Source organism: Prionailurus viverrinus, chromosome C1 (assembly GCF_022837055.1).
Source record: "Prionailurus viverrinus isolate Anna chromosome C1, UM_Priviv_1.0, whole genome shotgun sequence".
In the NCBI taxonomy this organism is placed as follows: Eukaryota; Metazoa; Chordata; class Mammalia; order Carnivora; family Felidae; genus Prionailurus; species Prionailurus viverrinus.
Window position 1 is genome coordinate 19,705,833 of NC_062568.1, and position 25,054 is coordinate 19,730,886.

Genomic DNA, 25,054 nt, shown 5'->3' on the forward strand with positions numbered 1-25,054 from the left:
TCTTGGGGCCATCTAAGATTTTTGCTTACTACACTAGGTTTTAGATCTTGAAAGAGTAAATTTCACATAGCAGCATTGCTCACTATAGAGAAAAGGTCACAGCAACATAAGTGTCCCTTGACCAGTGAATAAGCAAAATGTAGTATATACATACATGGAAATATTATTCAGCCTTAAAAAGGAAGAGAATTCTGACCTGTGCTACAACATGGATGAATCTTGAGGACATTGTGCTAAGTGAAATAAGCCAATCACAAAACACAAATACCATGTCATCCCCCTATATGATATGCTTAGAGTAGCAAATCCATACAGACAGAAGGTACCATGGGTTGTTGCCAGGGGCTGAGGGTAGGGAAGAATGGGGATTGTCATTTAATCGGTACAGAGCTTCAGTTGTGTAAAATAAAAAGCATTCTGGAGATTGGCTGTACAATAGTGTGAATGTACTTAACACTTCTGATCTCTATGCTTAAATATTGTTAAGATAGTACATTTTATGTCATATGTGTTTTATCACAGTTAAAAATAAAAGAAGAAAATCAAGTTTCAGCATCAAAAAAATTCAGAGATGTAATAGTTCTTTCTCTTTCTGTTCTAAATTATCTGCTAAAAAAAACCCACAAAAAGAAACAGTGAAAAATTGTATCATGGGCTACAGTCATCAAGGGAAGCTTTGTGGAGACTGTAGTTCTGAACTTAGTGTTGTTTTTTTTTTAAGTAAATAGTGTTTGGATACTTAGAAAAACAGAATAAATGGGACAAACTTGCCAAGACATAGAGTTGTTCAGAAGAGGGAGTTCCTAGCCAGAGTTATATAGAGACAAAGTGGAGGTTTTCAAAGAAAGTTGAGGTGAGAATGTAAAGGGTTTTTAAATGCTAAACTAAAGGAAATGGGTTTTAGTTTATAGTTTGTGAGGAAATATTGAAAATAGTATAATGTATTCTATGATACTGTTGTCTAGGAGTCCTTGTCATATGCCTCAGGTTATACATTCCTGGAGGAAACAAACAGAATGTGACAGCAAGATGTGTGGTTAACAGATTCATAATTATTATTTGTTTTTCTGATAAAATGTTTCCCTATCACATGCAAAATGCAAAACGGTTATCTTTGTTCAAGGAATCTGTTGCACTAAAGAATCAATTACTGATATTGAATAATCTGTATGATTGACACTAAGGCAAAGAACATGTCTTAATTTATCTTTGTATCTTTCTCTAAGTCTTAAAAACCAGTGCCTTGCATATAGTGATTGTTGAGTTAAAGTAGTATGCTGAAGAATGTAAGTGTTCTGTCCTGAAAATTACATCTATAGAACCTTGCATCTGTAATCCAAATAGACAGCAAAATATAGTGGTAATTCTTGGTAGGCAGTGTAACCTCACAATTCTTCCCAAGTAATTCCATTTGAGAATGACTTTCAATACCGAACACTGGTAATAAAATTGACTATTCAAAAAAGATGAAAAAAAAACTTTATTAAAAGAGTATACATATTATTTTAAGAAAAAAATTTAAATGAAATCTCCAATATTTCAGGGAGAAATTTTCTTAGACATTAAAAGATAACTCAGCTTCTTTGCATTGTTTTCACTCATCCATTGAGTCAACTCAATTTTGAGTTAAACCTTTTTTTCTTTTTTTAAAAGACAGACAACACTGGTGGGGGAAGGGCAGAGAAAGGGAGAAAGAATCCCAACCAGGCTCTGCCCTGCCAGTGCAGAACCCCATACGGGCCTTGACCCCAGGAAGCCGTGAGATCATGACCTTAGCCAAAACCAGGAGTCGGTTGCTTAACTGACTGAGCTACCCCAAATGTCCCTAAACCTTTTCTTTTTAACCATACTCTCAGAATTTTCCATTTGAGAGCACAATCCTGGGAATACTTTACTGGCTGAGCAGCCAGCTTCAACTGTATTAAAACTTTAAAATACCTGGTTATGTTTTCCAGTCTGTTCTTTGATACAAATAAAATATATGCTGAGTTGTTTATTTAAGAAATGTTAATTCAGGGCGCCTGGGTAGCTGAATCCGTTGGCCGTCTGACTTCGGTTCAGGTCATGATCTTGTGGTTTGTGGGTTTGAGCCCCGCATAGGGCTCTGTGCTGCCTCTCAGAGTGTGGAGCCTGTTTCGGATTCTGTGTCTCCCTCTCTCTCTGCCCCTCCTCCACTCATGCTCTGTCTCTCAAAAATAAATAAACGTTAAAAAAAGAAGTTAAAAAAAATAAATGGAAATTCATATCTTGAACAGGTGAAAGCCATCATATAATCTGCATTCTACCCAAACTCAATGGCAAATTAAACTTAAATACAAATATGGCAGCTCTTTCTCTCATTTGCTTCCAGGGTGATATCTAGGTTATAAGAGACTTGAAGTCTGTAAAAATATGGAGATGGGGGTTTCGTCATTAAGAATATAAAATTATGATGTTAAATTAGGTTTAGAGCCTCAAAAGGGACACGTGCAAGTGAGGGGCCCTGAAGTTTATGCCTTATTTGTCTTTATGATAAACCCTCCTCTGCTTGCTTCTTTGGCCAGATCGTGATCCTGGAAGTTTCACTGGAGGATCTTCTTGTTAAGAGATACCTCATTTTTGCCTCATTCTTTTCCTTTTTTTTTTCAAATATATATATTTTTTAATGTTTACTTATTTTTTGAGAGAGACAGAGACTGAGTGTGAGTGGGGCAGGGATAGAGAGTGAGGAGTGAGAGAGACACAGAATCTGAAGCAGGATCCAGGCTCTGAGCTGTCAGCATGGAGCCCAACACGAGGCTCAAACTCACAAACTGTGAGATCATGACCTGAGCCAAAGTCAGACACTTAACCAACTAAGCCACCCAGTCGTACCTCATTCTTTTCCTTAATTAGCTTTTTTTTCCACCACTCCACCCCACTCCCTCAATTGTGGTATTTAGTTTAATGCAAAATTGAGATAATTTACTTTCCCCTCTGCTCCTACTATAACTTTCTGGCAAATGTAATGATAGCCAATTTGATTCACATCTGTGTTTTAAATAGGCATATTTCCAGAGAATCATTTTAAATTTAACATGAACTTTACATATTTGGCATGTTGTGTACATGCTCTATCTACATAAATGCACAAAATGAGGGAGTCTGGTTGGTAATTGATTACCTAAATATTAGTTTTGCATTATCTTTAAATTCAAGGCATAGACATGTGCTCATAGATTCTAAGTAAACCACTTTCCTTATTTTATAAAGAATATAATACATAAATCGTGAAATCTACAGAGTATTGAGTGTGAGAAGAATTTATAAATCATATTTGATGAGCTGATATTTACAATCAGTTTATCCAAAGATTCACAGACTGACCACTCTATTCTATACCAAAAAGGTAATATTTTGTCTTATAACTTCAAATCATTTTATCTGTTCATCCATGAGAACTTCTCTTGCAATGTCTTCTGTTCCCCATCATCCTCAACCCTAACCCACTTATTGGAAGCAAATGAGATAAATGTCCATTTCTTGTACTAAAAATGACATGAATATAAGCATACACATATTTGGGTTACTTAGTTTTTAAATTAATAGCAAAAGCTATTATATTTTAGGTCAGAAAAACTAAATAATGCCATTTATTTGTAAGTTCTTTGTAGCTAGAATTGATTATACAATATCCTGAACTGTCAACAAAGACAATTTAAAGTCAAGGGTCTTAGGTGATGTAATGAAGTTCTTCAATATAGATTTTCTATAGTTCTTCAATATAGATTTCTGTTGAGTAAATTTTGAGAATGATCAACCCAAACAACTGTGTGGTAATATATCTTGTGTTTTTTTGGTTTGTTTTGTTTTGCTTTGTTATTTAGATGACATATAGCATTATATTAGTTTCAGGTATAAAATGTGCTTTGAAATTTATATATATTGTGAAACAATCACCAGAATAAGTCTAGTTAACATTCATCACCAAACACAGTTATAATTTTGTGTGTGTGTGTTGAGAACTTTTAAGATGTACTCTCTTAGCAGCTTTCAAATATATAGTACAGTATTTTTAACACTGGTCACCATTCTGTATGTTACCTAACCTATTATTTTATAGCTGGGTGTTTGATAACAGCTATTCCAATAGGTGTGAGGTGATATCTTACTGTGGTTTTGATTTGCATTTCCCTGATGATTATTGATGTTGAACACTATTGGCCATCCGTGTGTCTTCTTTGGAAAAATGCCTATTCAGCTCCTCTGCCCATGTTATAATAGAATCATTTTTTTTTTACATTGAGGTCTATGAGTTTTTATGTATTTTGGATATTAACTCCTTATCAGATGTATGATTTGCAAATATTTTTCTCCCAGTCAGGAGGTTGCCTTTTCATTGGGTTAATGATATCCTTTGCTGTTGAGAAGCTTTTTACTTTGATGTTGTCCTACTTATTTATTTTTTGCTTTTGTTGTCTTTGCTTTTGTGTCAGATCCAAATTATCATCATCGTGAAGCTTACTGCTTTTGTTTTCTAGGTAACTACTTTCTTCTTTTTGGTATTTTTTCATATTAAATTTTCCTTATTTTTCCTTTAAACTAATGTTACAAATTTGGAGAAAAAGTTTATTTTTTAAATGTATGCACAACAGTTACTGCCTTAATAAGAAAAGGAATATGTTTTAGAAGCGCTCAAGATACATGTATATAGTATAAACTTGGGGAGAGGTTTAGTGATGGGGGAATACTTAGAGAAACTCTTAAGGCAAGGTTGTTTATATGAAGCCTCAACAAATTAGGCAGAAAGTATGGAACTGAAAGGTAACTGCTGGGCCACACTCCCCAGTCTCTTTGGTAGAAGATATAAATATGAGAGGAAAACCCTGTGAAACGTTATGTTTCTTGAGGACAGATCCCATACTTGATCGAATGTCCTGTGTAATTAGACCACAGGTGTGACATTTCTACCTATATCTGTTTTGCTCTTCATGGCCAAGTTTTATAAAAGGGCCACACTCACCAACTGTCCCCATTTCCAAATTCTGCATTTGCTCTCCAACTGTGTAACTCCAGCTCCTGCTTATATCACCTGACTAGAAATGTCCTTTTTTTGGTAATTGTTTGCTTACCTCTTGCCAAAGCCATTGGGAATTACTTTGGGCGTTATCTTACTTGATATCCATTATGGAAATTTACATTATTTCTTAACTTTATTTTTCTTAAAAAAAATTCTCACTATATGTATGTATACATAAATCTTTAGTTAAAAATTCAGAAAGATCTAGAAATCAATAGATTATAAACAACACCTGCAGCTTACTGCCCCTCCCCAATTCATTGGTATAAGTCTGTTTCTCTCACACATGCAAGTTATAATGTATATTCAGAGAAGCTTACTAATTTTCTTAATTAAGCTTCATATTATAAATATTTCTTCATGCCCTTAAAAATTTTTCAAGCATCTATAATGACTGTATAATATTCTAGTCTATAGATGCACCTAATTCCAACATTTTACTTAAATATATTTCAAACTTTCACAATTACAAATAATGTTGGGAACACATCCTTGGGTATAAAATTCTTTATATCTACTGTTGAATATTTTCTAGGATATATTTGAGGAAGTGTAATTACCAAAGCAAAAGTTATGGCCATTTGTAAGGTTCTGGATACATGAAGTTAATTTGTTTTCCAGAGAGGTGCTGAATTTTTTTTTTTTTTGCCAGGACTGAGAAAATATCCATTATATCACACATTTGCTAAACTTTTTCCAGTTGGGTAAAAACATGATACTGGTTTTATTTTGTATTTCTATAAGGTGTGTAATATAGAGTGCAATCTAGATAATTATCTCCAAACCTTTAAAAGTTTTCTTCTCTAATGTTTTTTAATTAAATCATCTATGATTTTTCTTAATTTTTTATGGAATTGCAAAATTCTCTTCTCGATTATGTTACTCTTGGGGGCCTTATCTTTGTAGTCTGATTCTCTCATTTCAATTAATTAATTCATTTTATTGTGTTGCTTCATCATCCCACATGGGCTTTTCTTATTTTATATCTAACAAAACGTGATGTCAAAACATACTCCATATTTCCATTAGAAGTACCAACTAAAAAGATTATATATACATTGCACTAACTTACAGGAGACGCATGTGATGCACTTACCCTACTAAGAGATTTATATTTATATTTTGTCTGATTTGGGAAAATGACTTTACTTTTTATTCAGAGGATTAAGGAAGTTAAGAAGAAAGGTGTCAAATATGTATTTTAACAGTGTTATTTAAGAGCTATAGTTAATAATATATTTTCATAAAACTATTTTCATTTTTCTTCTCATACTTAAAATTGTTAAAATTTGAGGAAGTAATACATATTTCATTATCAAAAAAAAGTTAATTGCATAAAATAACAATGATGTAGTCTCACAAAAAATGTATTTAATTCAGTACAATAGGAAAAGGAGAGTTGCTGTTTCAGACTTTTCCATGTCTTAAGAGATGAAGCAAAATCATTGGTGCCATCAGTGTTCACATTTAAATAATCAGAATGGAATACCTGAATAGTTATTGTATTCATCGACTGACAGAAATTTTAGTTGATGGAAAAACATAATTCTCCAGGTAATTACTTTTTTGTTAGACTCTGAAAGCTCCTCTGAATGTGTGAGACTCTCTGACCCAACCATACTAGATAAGCCTACAAGGACTTGGCCCACTTTTCATTCTTTAACAGGTAGAATAGTGCTCCTAATAAAATAAAAGGTCTGCATCCCTTTAAGCACACTGATGAATTTGCTCACACACAAGGAGGCATGAGGGCGAATTTGAATACTGTGTTTAGAGACAGTTGAGTGAGAAGGGTGTAATCTTCAAGAGATGGAAATGTTAGGGTTGGGTGGAGAAGACAAACTAGAAGGAGATAATGAAGATGAAGAGATGGAGAGAGATGGGGTGCCTGGGTGGTTCAGTCAGTTGAGCATCTGACTTCTGATTTTGGCTCAGGTCATGATTCCAGGGTTGTGGGACGGAGCCCTGCGTTAGGCTCTGCTCTGAGGGTGGGGACTGTGGTGTGGGACACTCTCTCTCTCTCTCTTCTCTCTCTCCCTCCCTCGGCCCCTCTCCCCCATTTGCAAACTCTCTCTGTCTCTTAAAAATAAATGGAAAGAGGAGCTAGTGAAACTCCAGCTCTACAGGCTAGAGACGGTAAAACTACCTAGTATAAAGTACCAAGGAAAAAAATCTCTGGGGGAAAGGTTTGCAGATAGCCTTCAAGAAACACATGGGTAGTCAGTAAGGAGGGGTGTGTTCTTTGTCTGTGTTTTACATATGTGTGTGGGTTTATTTTGGCCAAATAATTCACTTGGTATATGAATACTTATGGCACATGTGTTTATACATACACATCTTTACACATATTTATTGAACCCTTATTTGCATTTGTATATATGTGATGTATTTAAATATACGTAAGATACATATTGCTTTTTCTACTTTTAACTATGCCATTATTTTTTTCTAAGAAAATATACTAAACAGCTTCAGTTTCCTTTACTGGGACCTTTTCCTCTGCTTCTTTTCTGCATTTTGAAGTGTCCCAGATGTATTTCATTTTCTGTCAACATACTTACCTTAGACGATGTCATTCAGTCCTGTGGTTTAGGTGTCTGCTGTGATTCCTAAATATACTTCTCCAGCCCTGTCAACTCCCTTCAACTCTGGATTTAAATGTGTCACTGCTTCTGTGACATCTTCACATTGGTATGAAATATGGGTCTCAAAATTTATATAGTGAAAACAGAATTCTTAACTTCCATCTTCCCACTGCCAACCAATTATTCCCTAGTTTCCTCTACTTCCTCTAGATTATGGCACTTCTGCCTGCTCAATTGCTTAAGCCAAATATCTAGAGATTATCTTTTATTTCTATCTTCTCCTCACCCACTGTTATGCAAACTGTCAGCCAGTGCCATTGATTTTTCCCCCCCAGACATGTCCTAATCGTGTGTACTTGTTCCCAGCTCTCCTACAAGCACCCTGGTCCAAACCACATGGGCCACTATCCTAGCTTCCATACTTTCCAGCCACAACTTTTGCAATCCTTACTTTACACAACTGTTACTAAGATTAAAATAGTGAAATAAAGGACATAGTGCCATCACACCATTACTTAAATACTCAACATTCCTATTGTATTTAAAGTCCAAATTCTGTACCCTTTTGTAAAATAATGAAATTGTACAGGGTTTCATTCTGCTCTTCCTTAACCATGTTGCTCTAGTTTTTGGCACTCTCTGTATTCCTGTCTTGGGAATTTTGAAAAGTAGTTACTTTATTTTCCTGAATTTTTTCTTTTCTGATTTTATATGCGTCACATCTTTCCTGTCAGGTTAGGACTCAGCTTAAATATCATCTCTCAGAGAGACTTTCATGAGCACCCAATAAAACATAACCCCCTTTCCACACATCAACCCCATTATGTTACTTTGTTTTAATTCTCTGCAGAAACCTATCATGTTTTACTTATTATATACTTATGTTTACTATCAGAACACTATAAACTCAGAACACTATAAACAGGGGCATACTATCTTAGAACTATCCCTCTTATATCAAGCTTCCTGTAAATATTTGTTTAAAAAAATAATATTGTGAGGGGTGCCTGGATGGCTTAGTCAGTTAAGCTTCCAAAGAGAGAGAGAGAGAGAGAGAGAGAGAGAGAGAGAGAGAGACACTTGATTTTGGCTTAGATCATGATCTCACAGTTCATGAGATTGAGCCCCGCATCAGGCTTTGCCCTGATAGTGCAGAGCCTGCTTGGGTACTCTCTCTCCCTCTCTTTCTGCCCCTTCCCAACCATCTTTCTCTCTCAAAATAAATAAACATAAAAAAAAACATTGTGGAGAATCTTCAAGCATGGGCAGACGGAAAGGATGAGAAGATTAAGGTTGTTTTCCATTCTTGAAAAATCCTATGATTTTTGTGAAATGTATTTTATACTTTTGTCCTGCCCAAATCTATTTTAGGTGAGCTATTGAAATTAAAGAGAATATGTAGTATTTTTGGTTTGATTAGTCAATTGATAGATGTATGTTATTCAACATAAGTAAATATTGAGCTTTAACAATACTGGGTGATTTGGAAATGTAGGTAGATTTTGTTTAGGTTTAAGGAATGTTAGAGGTATGCAATTAAGCATATTTTCTATTTTACTGTAGGACAACACTAAAATATGCAGTTAAAGCTTAAACGTAAATTTTCTCTTTCCTTAAAATTATGTGTTTTGTTTTGAGAAGAATTGTTATGTGGAACAGAGAACCAGAAAAGGGGCTTTATATATGGATTGTTTTGCATTGAGATTTTGTGCTTATTTATTTCTATGATAGGTTTCTAAAGTGAAAGGGAGATAGCTTATAACTAGTACATGAAAGGCATATGAACTCCTGAGAATATGCAACATTCTGTGATGTTAGGCAGAATAAAAGTTGTATATGTTTGGAACGCTTATTTACCCAGAACTTTTGGAAGGAAACACTATTTTCCCATGAAAATGAGCAAATAGAAAATGTTTCATGACTCTTTTAAGATGAAATATCACTCTTTAAAGAAATTTCTCTGTTGGACCTTACAAATTTGTGCCATGATCTCCAAATTTCCTGTCTGTGGAATTTCCCACCGCTTTGCAATGTCCAATAGGTGATTTGATGGAAAAAATATAAGAATCGCTGGCCTGTAATACAAAATCTTTCTTTATAGCGCAATCATACTAATTGGTAAAAATGATAATAAATGATAAAAAAAAATATCAGCAGTATTTCCAGGTACTATTAAATGGATAAAAGGGAATTTATGTAGGAGTCATTAAGTGTCAGATCTAGACCCTCTTATATGTTTAACTTTTTTATATTCAAAACTGCACACATTTAATTATAAATAGCAAAATACTCCCTTACTGGTTTAGTTATTGCTTTAGGGTTGGAAAAGTGAACTCCCAGCTGTCCTACCATTTACTATGTGGCAAATGTGGTTAATGGCATTCACCTCTCTGAGCCTCAGTTCCTTCCTCCCTAAAAGGAGGGAGTTAATTTGTTCCGTTAGGGCTCTCGCAACACTGATCTGCTGTGATTCTGTTTCCTTTTTTTTTTTTCCACATCATGTCTCATAAAAAGTAGGTATCTCCATCTTTTAGACCTTCCATATCTCTATTCAAAACTACCCTTCTTAGGTTCTCTCCTCTATCTCACATGTCTGGAAAACGTGATGTGCATTGGGGCGTTTTATCTTCAGTTATTTATCCAAATCTTTTTCAGAGACAAACTGTAGATGGTGAGATGTGGTAGCTGAGATCAGAGAATCCCTGAATACCACAAAGTCTACAATTATTCATTCCATAGAGTGTATCGATGATGCAGAGTATAAGAGTTTGACATCTCTTTTCATGGCTAGTAAAGTAGCCACAAGTACTCATCTCTGTCTGAAAAATACTACTGGACATTTGTAAATGAAGTATCAGAGAACATGAAGTTCCCTTTTGAAGTTAAGAGCTGATTGTCACTCTTGGTTATTTTAGCAGACTGCTTTGATTGTAAAAGCTATTCTTGGATGCAGCAGTGGCTCATCTATAAGAGAGACAGGCACCTTTCATGTTCATCTGTCAACCCTAACTCTTATCTGCCTTCCACATTGGCACTGTTAGGTCACATTTCCAGGTACTCTCCACTCTTACTTAACCCTGCCTGAGGCCAGATCTTCAGTAGTAGCTTGGATCTTCTGAAGATGCTTCTTGGGATGGGATTTGGAAACTGAATGAGGGCCATACTACTTACCATGCTTTGGATGGCTATTATGTTACTATTATTACATAACTGGTAACAACAAAATATGAAGACTTATTTAAAAAATAATGTTTATTTTTGAGAGAGAAAGAGTAAGAGAGAGTGAGAGTGAGAGAGTGGGGAAGGGGCAGAGAGAGAGGGAGACACAGAATCCGGAGCAGGCTCCAGGTGCCAAGCTGTCAGCACAGAACTCAATGCAGGGCTCCAACCCATGAACCATGAGATCATGACCTGAGCCCAAGTCAGACACTTAACTGACTGAGCCACCCACATGCCCTGAAGAAGGCGTATTATTAGATCTTTGACCACATTGCTGCCAGAAACTGTTGATTTTTAATTCCTATCTACTTTGGAGAGCCTTGTCAATCTCTGTAGCTTCCCACCCAAACAGGTAACAGTTGGTACTGGCAAGAAAGGAGGAAAGAAAAAAAAATTATAGTGTTACCAGCTTCATTTGGGAGCATCTGTGTTTCCTATTTCTATTATTAGGCTTTAGGGATATGAGAGTTTTTCTTAACCATAAGAGCATCAGTTTTAGGGGATATGGAAACAAGATCCTCCAGATAGCAGTAGCAAATCATAAGTATTGTATTTATTTTTGAAGTATTGAATGCTACCATCAAAAGTTTTATGATTAGGGGTTGAAGATTTATGTAGTCTTCAAGAGAATGTGGAAGAGAATTTTCAAAGCCAGTAGATGTTAAAGTTTATTGTGATATAAGAACATCAATTGGGAATATAGCAGAATAAATTCCAGAAGCATTACTTTCATTGTGAAAGTAATAATGGTGCTGTCTGTTTAAAAGTGGGATAGTTCAGTAGACTAGCAAAGAGTACTTCAGTGATGAAGGGTGGCAGAAAAATTGGTATGCAAAATAGAAATTGTGTTTTCTTATATAGAACAAAATAAACTTGTTGATATTATATCTTGAATAATTAATTACAAGAGCCCAAATGAGCTACAAGTGACTATAAAATTCAAATTTTGGTCCAGGTTGTAATTTTTGTTTATGATTAAAATATGTTTTTTTAAAGACTATCACCAATTATGCATATTTCACAGAACACTTAAATAAAGTACTGGCAGTGGGGGCACTGCACATAGCACTAACTTGGGTACTAATTAAATGTATGTCCCTAGAAAGTGCCCATAAAACACTTGTATTAAAAACAATTACAATCTTTTCCATATAAAATGTTTTATGAGAAATCATAGCACCTGATGATTATAAACTTTGTATGAGGTGTTTTCCAAAGAAGAGAAAGAAAAATAACCTTTAAGCTAATAATAGCGAATAATGATACTATTTAATATTTATTGAGTGATTACATTATGCTAGGCACTGTGCTAAGTGCTTTACATTAAATTTCTCATTTTATCCTTCCAGTAACCTTACAAGATTGGTACTGCTGTTATTTTATAGCTGCAAAATAGGCTTACGAAGATTAAATAATTTGTTCAAGGTCACACAGGTAGTAAGTGTTGGAGCAGGGCCCGATTCAAGGTTTAGGTACTTCTGCTTTTAACATATGTACTAAGAACCCTATTTATGAGAACTGAAAATAGTAGACATTTTTACTGCATAAATTATTAAAATCAATATAAGATTCTTATCTACAATGTATTAATAAATTTGGAGTGAGAGTCTCAGGTCATTCTAGCTAGCATTCTATCTAAAATCCTGAATGAGTTAGTCTTGATTGCATTTTGATACCTTTTGAACTTTAATATCTGTCACTAGACCAAGTTATATTTGACATAAAATACAGCCTACCTCTAGTTAGATAACTTTTTTTTTCCCATAACAGAATTCAAAAACAAATGGCAGTACTCACACAGTTTGTCAGAGTTTGACACATCATTTTTGACCAAAAGCAAAATAAACAATGAACCTCTATAAAGTATGAGTCTTTTTCAGTTTAAAAATACCAAATTACGGTTAAGGACTTTGAACATCACAGGATTATCACTGAAGCAGTTGTCACTTAAGTAAGAACTTAATCATTTGCCTGTATCAAGACAGAGGTAACTTGCTTATCATTACTTTTCAAGTATATTGATACTAATAATCCTAAATAGCATTCTGAAGTTAGCAGGGCCCATCTGGCTTTTCTTGGTGAAGAGGCAAGTTCCTGCATATGAGACTGGTGTATTCGATAGATTGTCCTCTGCCTCATGGCTAAGAAAACTAAACTGAGACAACAAAAGTCATTTTATTGAAGGAGGCCGTGCTTTTAAAATGAATTCCACTTTTCTTTCATAGCTCATAATGTTACTCCAAAGTCATTATCTAAGAAAGATTTAGTTCTCATATAAAATATGAACCACACGACAACTGAGCTAGTGTGCTATATAGATGCAGCAAGCGATCACAGTGATAAACCATGTGGACACCAAGTATGTTGGAGTCATTAAAATTGTAGTCCAATTAGTTCTAAAGTTTATTGGGGCTAAAATAATTCTTCAGTCAAGGAGAGAGATCTGTTTTCTCATAGGAAATTTACCAAGACAAAGACTAAAATCACAATGACAGATCATGAGCACATAAGGGAAAACTTATTTAGTGCCTGCTGGATAAGTCAGAAGGATAGATTTATTATTATTATTATTATTATTATTATTATTATTATTTTATACATGGCATAAACACATGCAAAGAGAAAAAAGAAGGAATCAGTGAATCAGATACCTGGTTGCTTTCACTGGGCAGCATGCTGTTATAGTCAGTTATACCTGACTTTATTATATGATTCACGATTTTATTATATGTTCACCTCTTTAAAGATCAATTTGAATTATTTACAAAATAATTCAAGAAGGCTCTATTTCAGATGGAATTTAATACAGTTTAGACAGTTATCTTCTAAATTATGGAGAATTTTATTTTTTTAAATAACAAGTGAAAAAAATCAGTATTTAGAAAGAATGACCCTGCAATGTTTTATTGTGTTATACAGATTTGCAATTCTTTCTATCATAGAAAGAAAATGAAAATAATTTTAAACTTGTCTGTAATGCCAATTTAGTTCTTCGACCAACACCGACTTGAGCACTTACCCATTCTGAATTTGAAATCAAAATGCTTTGAATGCAGCTTATGAGCCTCTTTGTTTTGGGGGAAAAGAACCACTAAAGCAAACTGTAGAGAAAGAGGAGATAATAGAGCTTGGAAGCAACCTCTTGGCAAAGAAGAACAAGAGCAGTGGAATAATTTAATTGCTCATCAGCTAATTATACGGTATTATAATGTTAATGTGTCTTCATCATGACAATGTAATAGGTATAGATTGAAGCATATGAAAAAGAAAGTGTTGATGCAGTAATTATAAGTAAGAGTGGAACTGTTAGAGTAATTATAACGCTTCATCGGATAATTAACGTATTGTTCAACTTGAGATGGGGAACAAAGAGTGAAAAAGTTAAATATTGAAGGACATGCCTTTGACACTCCAGAGATGTCTTTGAGCCTTTGCAGAGAAAAGGATATTCTGGGTTGATACAGTTATTTCCTGGTTCCCTTTTCCATAATTTATTATTGTTCAGTCACATATGCTACGGAAGAACATAGTAATTTGTATGTGAGATGCTACTGGTGGTTAATTTTTTTTTTATGTAATATGATCCATGTTGCTATTTCCTTTTTAGTTTTGTCTCATTTTGTATCCGTTATGTCATTAAATAAGCTAGAGACTTTAAAGTCATGCGAGCTTAAAATGAAATAATGTATGTGAACAATTCTATAAACTGAAGAGGGTGATAATTATTCTTTAGCATACCTGAGTAGTTCCTTCTGAGAGTGTTTTGACAGATCCCTTTTGTTTTAATATCAATGAGTAACCTAATTTTTTTCAAAATTCATTAGCTTGAAAATATCCATTTACTATAAGGCCCTTTGAATGAATTATAAAGAAAAACAGCAACAAGTAAATACCAGCAACAAGTGAAACTGACAACCAGTGGTAGGCAGCTATGGTTTTGTATCCCATTTGACATTTTGTTTTGATACTAGCTCAGTGACCACCTATGTGCCACACTGTTCTGAACATGTTACGGATATTAACACATCACTTTTCATTTTATTTCTATTGTTATCCATACATTTTACAGAAAGGATACCTAGCAGAACAGAGGTTAAGTATCTTGGCCAAAATCGCATATCTCTTAGTGGTACAGCTGGAATGTGAGGCCAAGTAGTCTGGTGGTATCGGTCTCTGCTAACCTAACACTGCTCCCAGTTGTTGATTCAGGACGATGTTACGAGACTTGTGAAAGGTTTCTGTATTCCAATTAGAATACGGTAGGCAAGCAAGATTTAAAGAGCTGATAGTGGAGGATACATAGAGTCTGGTGTGAAGGAAAGAAGACAGCAATCGAATATGAAAAATCTAAAGATGGCAAAGGCAGATCAATCTGGTTGCAATGGAAGGTCCATAAAGAGGAGACCCAGGAGAACAGACTACAAACTTAGATAAGATCCCAGTGACAAGGCCAAAATGAGTAGCTCACGGAGAAGCTCATTAACTTATCCTACTCAATGGAGTTTGACCCAATACCTATGATCAGCACATGTAGGAGCTACCATGATAGATATGGAGGTGAATGCAGGACAGTTAGCAGAGGAATTAGAAATAGTGATGCCCTATTATTTTAAGTTATCTTCAGATGAACAAAAAAGGGTTAAATTTCTAAGACTATAATCCCTGCTGAAATTGTATAGTGTTATTTTGAGATAGGCTGCAAAGCCAATCGATATTAAAACTTTTATACATTCTTTATAAAGAACTATATTTTTTAAATCTGTTTTCTTACAAATGTTCACATCAAATTGTGTTATGGGATAAATAAACCACATGACTGAGATAAATATACAAGCAATTTCTTTTTAAAATCAGTAGGAGGCCGGGGGTACCTGGGTAGCTCAGTCAGTTGAGCATCCAACTCTCGATTTCAGCTCAGGTCATGATCCCAGTGTTGTATGACTGAGCCCATGTCAAGCTTTGCTGTGAGTGTGGAGTCTGCTTAAGATTATCTCTCTCAGGGCACCTGGATGGCTCAGTCAGTTAAGCGTCTGACTTTGGCTCAGGTCATAATCTCACAGTTTGTGGGTTCAAGCCCTGCATAGGGGCTCTGTGCTAACTGCATTCTGTGTCTCCCTCTCTCTCTGCCCCTCCCCTGCTCTCTCTCTCTCTCTCTCTCTCTCTCTCTCTGTTTCTCTCTTTTTAATTAAAAACAATTTTAAGAAAAAGGTTATCTCTCTCTTTCTCTCTGCCCCATCCTACCCCTCTGTTTCTCTCTCCTAAAATAAAAAATAAAAATAAAATAAATAATTAAAAAATCAGTAGGAGGTAAAAAAAAATGCTACTATAATGTTTCAATTTAACAAATAATTGTGTGTTACTTTCCATCAGCAACAATTACACTTTAATATAAACTGTTAAAAAAGCAATGCAAGGGCTCCTGGGTAGCTCAGTCAGTTAAGCATCCAACTCTTGGTTTCGAGTCAGGTCATGATCTCATTGTTCATGGGTTTGAGCCTCCCATCAGGCTCTGTGTTGACAGTGCAGAGCCTGCTTGGGATTCTCTCTCTTGCTCTCGCTCTCGCTCTCTTCCCCTCCCCAGCTCGTGCGCTCTCTCTCTCTCTCTCTCTCTAAAAATAAATGTTTAATAAAGCAATGCACATTTTAAAATAAGCAGAATTTGGGTAAAATATTCATGATGTAGGATAGTTCTGACTTAAAAAAATGTTTTAAACAGTGGGTCCTCAAACTGGCATGCACTTTGAAGGTGTGTACGTTCTAATTTCTATGTCCTATTTAGCTTCTTAAAATTAAAAAACAAAACAAGTTAGTTCACTTAACTTTGGTAAACTGCATACTTCAGCAGTTTTGGCAACATAATTTGATCAGAGGTGGAAGATGGCAGGATATGTTTTGCTGTTTAGATGTGCAGCTAAAAACATAATATTGAGTCTATAGTTGGAACGACATGGATTCTTTTGGGGGATTTCTGGGGTGACAAGTCTATAGAAGGAGCACAGGCTTTGGAGGCAGAATGATCTTAGCAATTGACTCAATTAACCTCTCTGAACCTTACTTTCCCTATTGTGAGAGAGGTAATAATAATTTCTGTCTTGCAGAATTGTTAGGAAATTAAAAATGCATATAAAATGACTATCACAGAAGCTGGCACATGCTAATTGTTCACTTAAAACTGGCTATGATTATTGCTATTCAGCATAAGAGAGTTACTGAACAATGCTAAGCAGTCTTTAATAAGAAGTTCTTAAAAGTTTAAAACAAATCCATGAAATTATGTTGTGACTTTCTTTTAAGATATTAATTATAGTTGTTCTCAATCTGTAATGAAAGAGGTACTAAGTGTTAAAAAAGCAAAATATAGTCATGTAAAATCTTCTGTCGTCAAGACCCTTCACAAAAGATGGAGAATTACAATTGTCAGAGGTTAGTTTAACTAAATAAGAAGGAAACTACTGCTATTTCTACCTTCAGAAAGGTTTTGTTTGTAGTAATTCCAAGATAATAAATATAAGGTATATAGTCAGCATTCTTCATAGCACAGTTATAGCCTCTATAACACACACACACACACACACACACACAAATACAAATATATGAATGACTTATAGAATGCATCACATTAGAGTTACACATATATTTATCACAAAAATACATACTGAATATTCACTGATTTCCCATGCTAGGTGTTTCCTCTGCTAGACTGTGAGTATCATGAAAGCAAGAATTATTTATTTCATTTTTATGTCTTCCAAAAATTAACATAGCACTTGGAACATAATAAGTACTTAATAAATATTTACTAAATAAATAAGCAATTTTTTTTAAGTTTTTTATTCATTTTTGAGACAGACAGAGACAGAGCATGAGCAGGGGAGGGGCAGAGACAGAGGGAGACACAGAATCTGAAGCAGGCTCCAAGCTGTCAGCACAGAGCCTGACGTGGGGCTCGAACCCACTGACTGTGAGATCATGACCTGAGCTGAAGTCAGACTCTCAACCAACTAAGCCACCCAGGCACCCCGATAAGCAAATAATTTAACTTTTGTTTTGAAATAGAGTCAGAGTTAAAAAGTTGTTAACTACTTAAGCTTACTACAATTCACAAACCACCAATTTATTTCTTTCTTTAAACTAAAAATGTATCACAATGGTAACAATAAATACACACACATATTTATATTATATTTGATTTTACTTGCCTTCCCTTCCTCTGACCATTTTCTAGAGGAAATGTTTGTGTCAAGTGAAAGAAAGAAAAAAAGATTAAGAGAGCATTTGGTCACTTTTTAAATAACTGAGAACACAATATATTCTGACTCTTATGTTTATCTCAGTCCTCACTTAACTGAGCAATATTACCCATATATATAACAAAATTGACCTTCTCATCTGTAAGTTGAACATCATGGCTTCCTGACAGGTGAAATAGGAAGGAACCCTGATAATCCAATCATTCCCTTAGTTGAAGCAGAAGAAAAATGCTTGAAAAATATTTCTCCTTTTTCCTTATGGAGGAGGAAAAAAATGCATGAGCAACTCATAATAGTTGTGAGAACTGGAAGATTCAATGGAAGACAAAAAAGTCTCAGGAAGAGATTTTAGAAAATCATATTTTTGAACTCTTATTCTCTTTCTTTCAGTTACATATTTTGTTGGCAGCTTAGCTGGACAGCTTAGTTATAGTGAAAAGCATAGGAGAAGCCTAAATGTAAGGCTATTTTGACTCAACTTAAAGAATTGTTAAATTTTTAACACTTAATCCAATTATTCATAAAATAACCAACCAATGATATTTATATTTAGTTTTTTCTCTTCTACATATTTTTCTATGAGGAAAGGTAATTCCCACCGACCAATAATGCAAATATAAGTCATATTCTAGAATAATCAATTTCATGTTGTGTTCATAAAAGGAAATACAAAAAAAAAGGTTTCCACATTTTCTTTTTTTTCTTAAGTTTATTAACTTATTTTTAGAGAAAGAGAGAGAAAGCAGGTGGGGAAGTGGCAGAGAGAGAGAGTCCCAAGCAGGCTCTGCACTGTCAGTGGGCAGAGCCTGATGTGGGGCTCAAACTCACCAACCACAAGATCATGACCTAAGCTGAAATCAAGAGTCATACACTTAACTGACTGAGCCACCCAGGTACTCCACTCTACATTTTCTAAGAGAAATATTACACCTTTCTATCTACTTGAAAGTTATTTTAAAATTGTATATTTCATAACCAATTTGAAGTGATATGTGGAATATGATGAGTACTTTACATACATGTGAATGATATAATCAAAGAACAGTACTTGCTAAAAATAATTAAATACAGGGAAATTCAATCTCTGAGATTCTAAGAGTCATTCCCTTGCTGTGGTGCCCTTTGTTGTTTTTTTTTTTGTTTTTTTTTTTAAATTTTTTTTTTTTCAACGCTTTTATTTATTTTTGGGACAGAGAGAGACAGAGCATGAACGGGGGAGGGGCAGAGAGAGAGGGAGACACAGAATCGGAAACAGGCTCCAGGCTCCGAGCCATCAGCCCAGAGCCTGACGCGGGGCTCAAACTCATGGACCGCGAGATCGTGACCTGGCTGAAGTCGGACGCTTAACCGACTGCGCCACCCAGGCGCCCCATTGTGGTGCCCTTTGAACCCATGTATTAGAAAATATTTTGGTCTCATTTCCTTAGGTCTATCTAAGCTTTATTATTTGACTTAGATGTTTTTAATCCAGGTTAGAATTTCAAGTGGTTATCTCCATTCTATGAAATTTACCATATTCCTTGGAAAAGTTTAGTTAACACAGAATCAGGCTGCATGCAAGAAGTTTATGTCAAAATACAAATACATAGTTCTTACCAAGAGAATACTAATTTTTATCAGATATTAAGCCTGTGACATTTTTCTGTATTTTTTTGCAAAGGAAAATTCAATGTGTTCATTTAAATTTTAGTGGGACATAGAAAGACATACAAAAATCTGAATGTCATTTTTCAAAAATTTTTTAAATGTTTATTTTTGAGAGAGAGAGAGAGAGCATGCACACAAGTGGTGGGAGGGGTGGAGTGGGAGGGAGACACAGAATCCCAAGCATGCTCCAGGCTCTGAGCTGTCAGCACAGAGTCCAATGTGGGGCTCGCACTCATGAACTACGAGAACATGACCTGAGCCAAGGTCGGACACTTAACCAACTAAGCCACTCAGGTGCCCCAAAAATCTGAATGTCATTCGCAGTGGAAATAGTTACACTTTTATTTTTCATTAACTAAGTATTTTTTGTACAGTTTGGAATGTATTTATAATGCATTTATAAGTCATTAAAAATAAAAGTTTTGATGGTGTTTTTGAGAGGCTGTAATAACATTTTATTGCTAACTCGTACCTACTTGCCGCCTTCCTTAGGCCAAGCCTCCTTTCATATATATATTCTCCCAGATATGTTCATTCTCATCTCCCAGATGTTCACTTTCTGATGTAGGGGCTCCATATTGTTTTAGGACTTGGAAACTTGAAACCAGAGAGGGTCAAGATGGGTGCCAACTTCCACCTGCATTTCGCTAATCTTTCCCAAAGTGAAATGGGTCGTTGTATTAAAAGCAAAATAAAACGAAACAAAACTTAAAACAACAACAAACACAAACAACTAAGAAAAACCCTCATGTTTGACTCTAACCAATAACTGATTATCTGTGATAATAAAAAGGAAAGACATGATAGCTGAAGAAGGTTCTCTACCATGACCTCTATTTCTTTTTCCTGGAAATAGCCGCAAAGTGTCCTTGATCATTTCCAAAATAAAGGGAGGCTAAAAAGGTACTCTGTACTTTCACATCAGGAACAACTACAACTTTCACATCATCCATAACTACACAAGAGCTCGAACTAGGGTTTAATAGGGTTTTGTTTTGTTTGTTTTTGTGTTGTTTATAAAATAAATCATGACTGGGGGCATTCACACAATTCAGGAGAAAGCTTTGCAAAGGAACTCTCAGGGGCTGTAGGCTAGCATTCTTTTCAGTGTGTACAAGTGAACAGTGATGAGGTTGAAAGAGGGGAATCGTCCATGTTAGTTTTGTTTGATTTGTGACTGATACAAAGATTTAGCACATTGACTAATTGTTGATGTATAATATGTAGAAAATTTACTTACATTATAAATGAGGAATTGGGAGCATGTTCATAAAATGTTTACCCATGTATGTCCCAGGTAAAGTGTGTAAGTACAATCATTAAGAAATCAAAAGCATAGTAATAATGAATCTTCCATTTAGGATCTGTTCAATTTGGCCACTTTTTTATTATATGACTATTTGCTTCAGGTACACTGCCAGGAAATTGGAATAAGATTAACTCATTCAATTACCTATCCAGTGAAGTATTTATTTTATGTACCAAGAGCATACATACTACATGCCAGGAACTATTAGATTCTGAAGAGACAGTATTCAATGAAATAATATTTTTGCTCTCAAGTATCTCACATTCTAATGAGAAAGTACAACACATCTTTGCCCTCAAAGAAGCTGCCAAATACACAAATAGGAACATAAGAATGTGATGAGAAAGGAGCGAAATGTATTTTGTTATGACGTTATTACAGGGCTGGGTGAGAAGGTCAATCCTATCTGGAGACATCAGAAGTGGCTTTGTAAGGTAATGACCTTGAGCTGAGTCCTGAGGGTTGGATATTTTTTAGACAGAGGTCTAGTTGTGAGGAGACATCTTAGAAAGAAGGACAAACAGATACAAGCCCTAGCCTTATAAAGCAGTGTGGTATGTGAAAGTAACTAGAAGCTATTTGACATTAATTCACATTAAGTGGGGGTTGAGTGGGGACAATGGAAGTAGGTAAGAACGTTTACATAGGTAGGATCAAATTATTCTAAGAAGTATGGACTTTATTCTGTTGGAACTGGGAAGCCATTCATGGTTTTAGACAAAATATTAACACGGTCAGGTTTGAGTTTTGGAAAGATCGTTCTTTTAGCAGAGTTGCTCAGAGAGGAATGTAATTCTGTTATTAAATTAGTAACATCTGAATTAACATTTAGATAATACCTTCATCTGAGCTAGTTTCTAAGGTATTTTTTTTCTATTGCTTATCAGCAGGAAATTATTAGATGGGAAAGAATATAAAATAACTTAGTTTTTAAGTATTCATTTCTTACAAAGCATAGAACTGAGTTTTGAAAAAAGGTAAAAATGGGGCGCCTGGGTGGCGCAGTCGGTCAAGCGTCTGACTTCAGCCAGGTCACGATCTCACGGTCCGTGAGTTCGAGCCCCACGTCAGGCTCTGGGCTGATGGCTCAGGGCCTGGAGCCTGTTTCTGATTCTGTGTCTCCCTCTCTCTCTGCCCCTCCCCCGTTCATGCTCTGTCTCTCTCTGTCCCAAAAATAAATAAACGTTGAAAAAAAAAATTAAAAAAAAATAAATAAAATGTAGCTTAGGGGCACCTGTGTGGCTCGGTCGGTTAAGCTTCCGACCTTGGCTCAGGTCATGATCTCACGGTCCGTGAGTTTGAGCCCCGTGTCAGGCTCTGTGCTGACTGCTCAGAGCCTGGAACCTGTTTCAGATTCTGTGTCTCCCTCTCTCTCTGCCCCTCCCCCGTTCATGCTCTGTCTCTCTCTGTCCCAAAAATAAATAAACGTTGAAAAAAAAATTTAGAAAAAAGGTAAAAATTTAGTTTGTTCTAGTAAAATTGTCCCTTGCCCAAGCATTTTTCACGAGATTTCTTAGAGTAAAATGAGCATAAAATGAATGGGTCTTGTCCAAGTTATTTATATTCGTATAATTTGTCATGAATGTGAAATAAGAGAAAAAGTCTCTAACATTTTGATTATGTTGATAAAAAGTTTAACATTTGATAAAGTATTTTCCCAAAATGTTTTCATTTATTTATTTTTTTAATGTTTTTATTTTTGAGAGAGACAGAGACAGAATGGGAGTGGGTTAGGGGCAGAGAAAGAGGGAGACACAGAACCGGAAGCAGGCTCCAGGCTCTGAGCTGTCAGCACAGAGCCCGATGTGGGGCTCGAACCCATGAGCTGTGAGATCATGACCTGAGCTGAAGTCGGATGCTCAACCAACTGAGCCACAAAGGCGTCCCGAAATGTTTTCATTTCTTAATCTGTACACCTAATTTAACTTATACTTTTAAGTTTATATACTCCCATTCTCTACTACTGTAAATAAATATTTGCCTATACATTTACTTCCTTTCTGAAGTAGGATATAAGTAAAGTACATTATGCTAATCACTTTGATTCCTTTTCCCTATTAATCATTATATCTAAAGGATAGTTTTCAGTTGGTTAGATAGCTAAGAATCATAACCATCATCCTTTTCTTATCCCTTTTATGTTAAGGAACTAAAGAAAACATCTGTCAGCTAATGAAGCCATTTTACTTAATAGATATTTATTTCTTATCCTTTTACTTTGTAAGAATAGCCTAATAGTTAAAAGCAAGTTAATTGTTTGCTTTATCTGGCACCACCATAAAATAGAAAACTAAAGAAGAAGCAAATAATATGTAAAAGTAGGGGAAATGTACAATTGGTATTTCCTGTAGAGTAGTCTCTCTGGATAGGCATGTAAAAGAGAGAAGAAAGAGATTAGTAGCCTGACACAAATAGCTTCTTTAATATGTGGGTGATTATCTTTATTATGGATATAACCAGTGGGAAACATGTTATCTTCAGAGTAGGGCAATCGCTTGTTTGCTCATAACCCTTACTTATTTTAAGAGACACAAAATAAGATTTTTTTTTACCATTTCATTAAATCTACAATTGTTTAAGTTTTGTTTCCTTCTGTAGTCAAATGAGGGTACACGCTGATTCATTATTAATTATGATTCATTGAGATTTCTTTTTTATAGTTTTGTGTCAGTGAGTACTTATTCATTACAGAATCTTCACAAACTTCATTTGGTATTAATATTCCCATTTTACACATGAGTAAACTCAAGGTCAGAGATGCTAAATAATTTACCAAAGATCAAAATAGCTAATAAGTGGCAGAGATGATAGTAAAGTTTCCATGACTTTAGAGCCTTTATCTCTTTTGTGCTACGGTTTTAAGCTATTACTGCTGATAGCGCCCATATTGTAAATGTTACCCCTTGGTATGCACAGTTTTTATCATTCCTTGGACAAAAATTAATATGACAAAGTGAATTTTTAAGACATAGTTAATTTATAAATTTTAAGAAACGTATTGTAAAGATTACATGATTTTCTTGTGCATTTAAATATAAATCTCAGGCAAGGTTTATGCTTTTAGCATTTTAATATCTAGACTCTAAAAATGGATAAGAAGTTTTTGTCTTAATCGTTTTGCGTCGGTTTTAATATTCTGATATGATATTGTTTTGGTTGCCTTGAGCTGCATTACTAAATTTAATAAAATATTATTTAATAATACAAATGACTGGCTGCACACCCAGCTTCTCTGAGCTCCCAAGGGTCCTCTACTACCTCATTAGAGAAGGAATCTTGACATCACTAATTTATTTGTTTTAATTACCCATCTAGAAAGGTATGAAAAATAAATTAAAGATTTGGGAATAGAAACCAGTCCCCTAACATTATCATACATTTCCAAATATACTAAAATGGAATATTTTTCAGTGTTTACGAGCTGGTGCTTCCTCCTACCATTTATTTAGTTGTAAACTGTTACAGATCGGGCCACCAATTGAGCACACTTCGTGTTAGTTATCCCTCCAATATACTTCCTGGTCTCCAAATGGAAGCGAAATTAGTCACTCTTGCTCTGAGGCTTTGTTGTTGTTATTGTTGTTTTCAGTCCATTCTTCCTCCATTTCTTTGTTACCCCTTTATTTTTTGGAGAAAAATAAAATGAAATGAACTTCCCTCCTCTTATTATACCTTCCATCTCATATCCATATTTCTTCCTGACGCTTCTTATTCCAAAAACCATTTTCTAGCCTATCTACTTCCTTATCTCTAAAGTCAGGAATCAGTTCTATTTTGAAACCTGTAGGAAGAGGGATAGTAACAATATCCTCTCCCCTGCCCTCTCCCTCAAATCAAGTGCTACTAGTAAACAAGTACTTTCTTTTCCATCCATAATTTATTGTGAATAAAGAGAAATCGGATTTTCTCTAAAGACTATTTTCTGAAGAGTATGTATATAGCTAAAATATTCCATCTGGTAGAAAACAGATGCTTATCCACATACTTATAAAATGTGGTGAAGGTG

At 35.1% G+C, this 25,054-nt stretch overlaps 1 protein-coding gene across 1 annotated transcript in view; it reads left to right on the forward strand.

Moving 5' to 3' along the window:
- The window catches only part of ERBB4 (erb-b2 receptor tyrosine kinase 4), a 1,149,310-nt gene that overhangs the window by 500,849 nt on the left and 623,407 nt on the right, over window positions 1–25,054 (forward strand). The window lies entirely within an intron of this gene.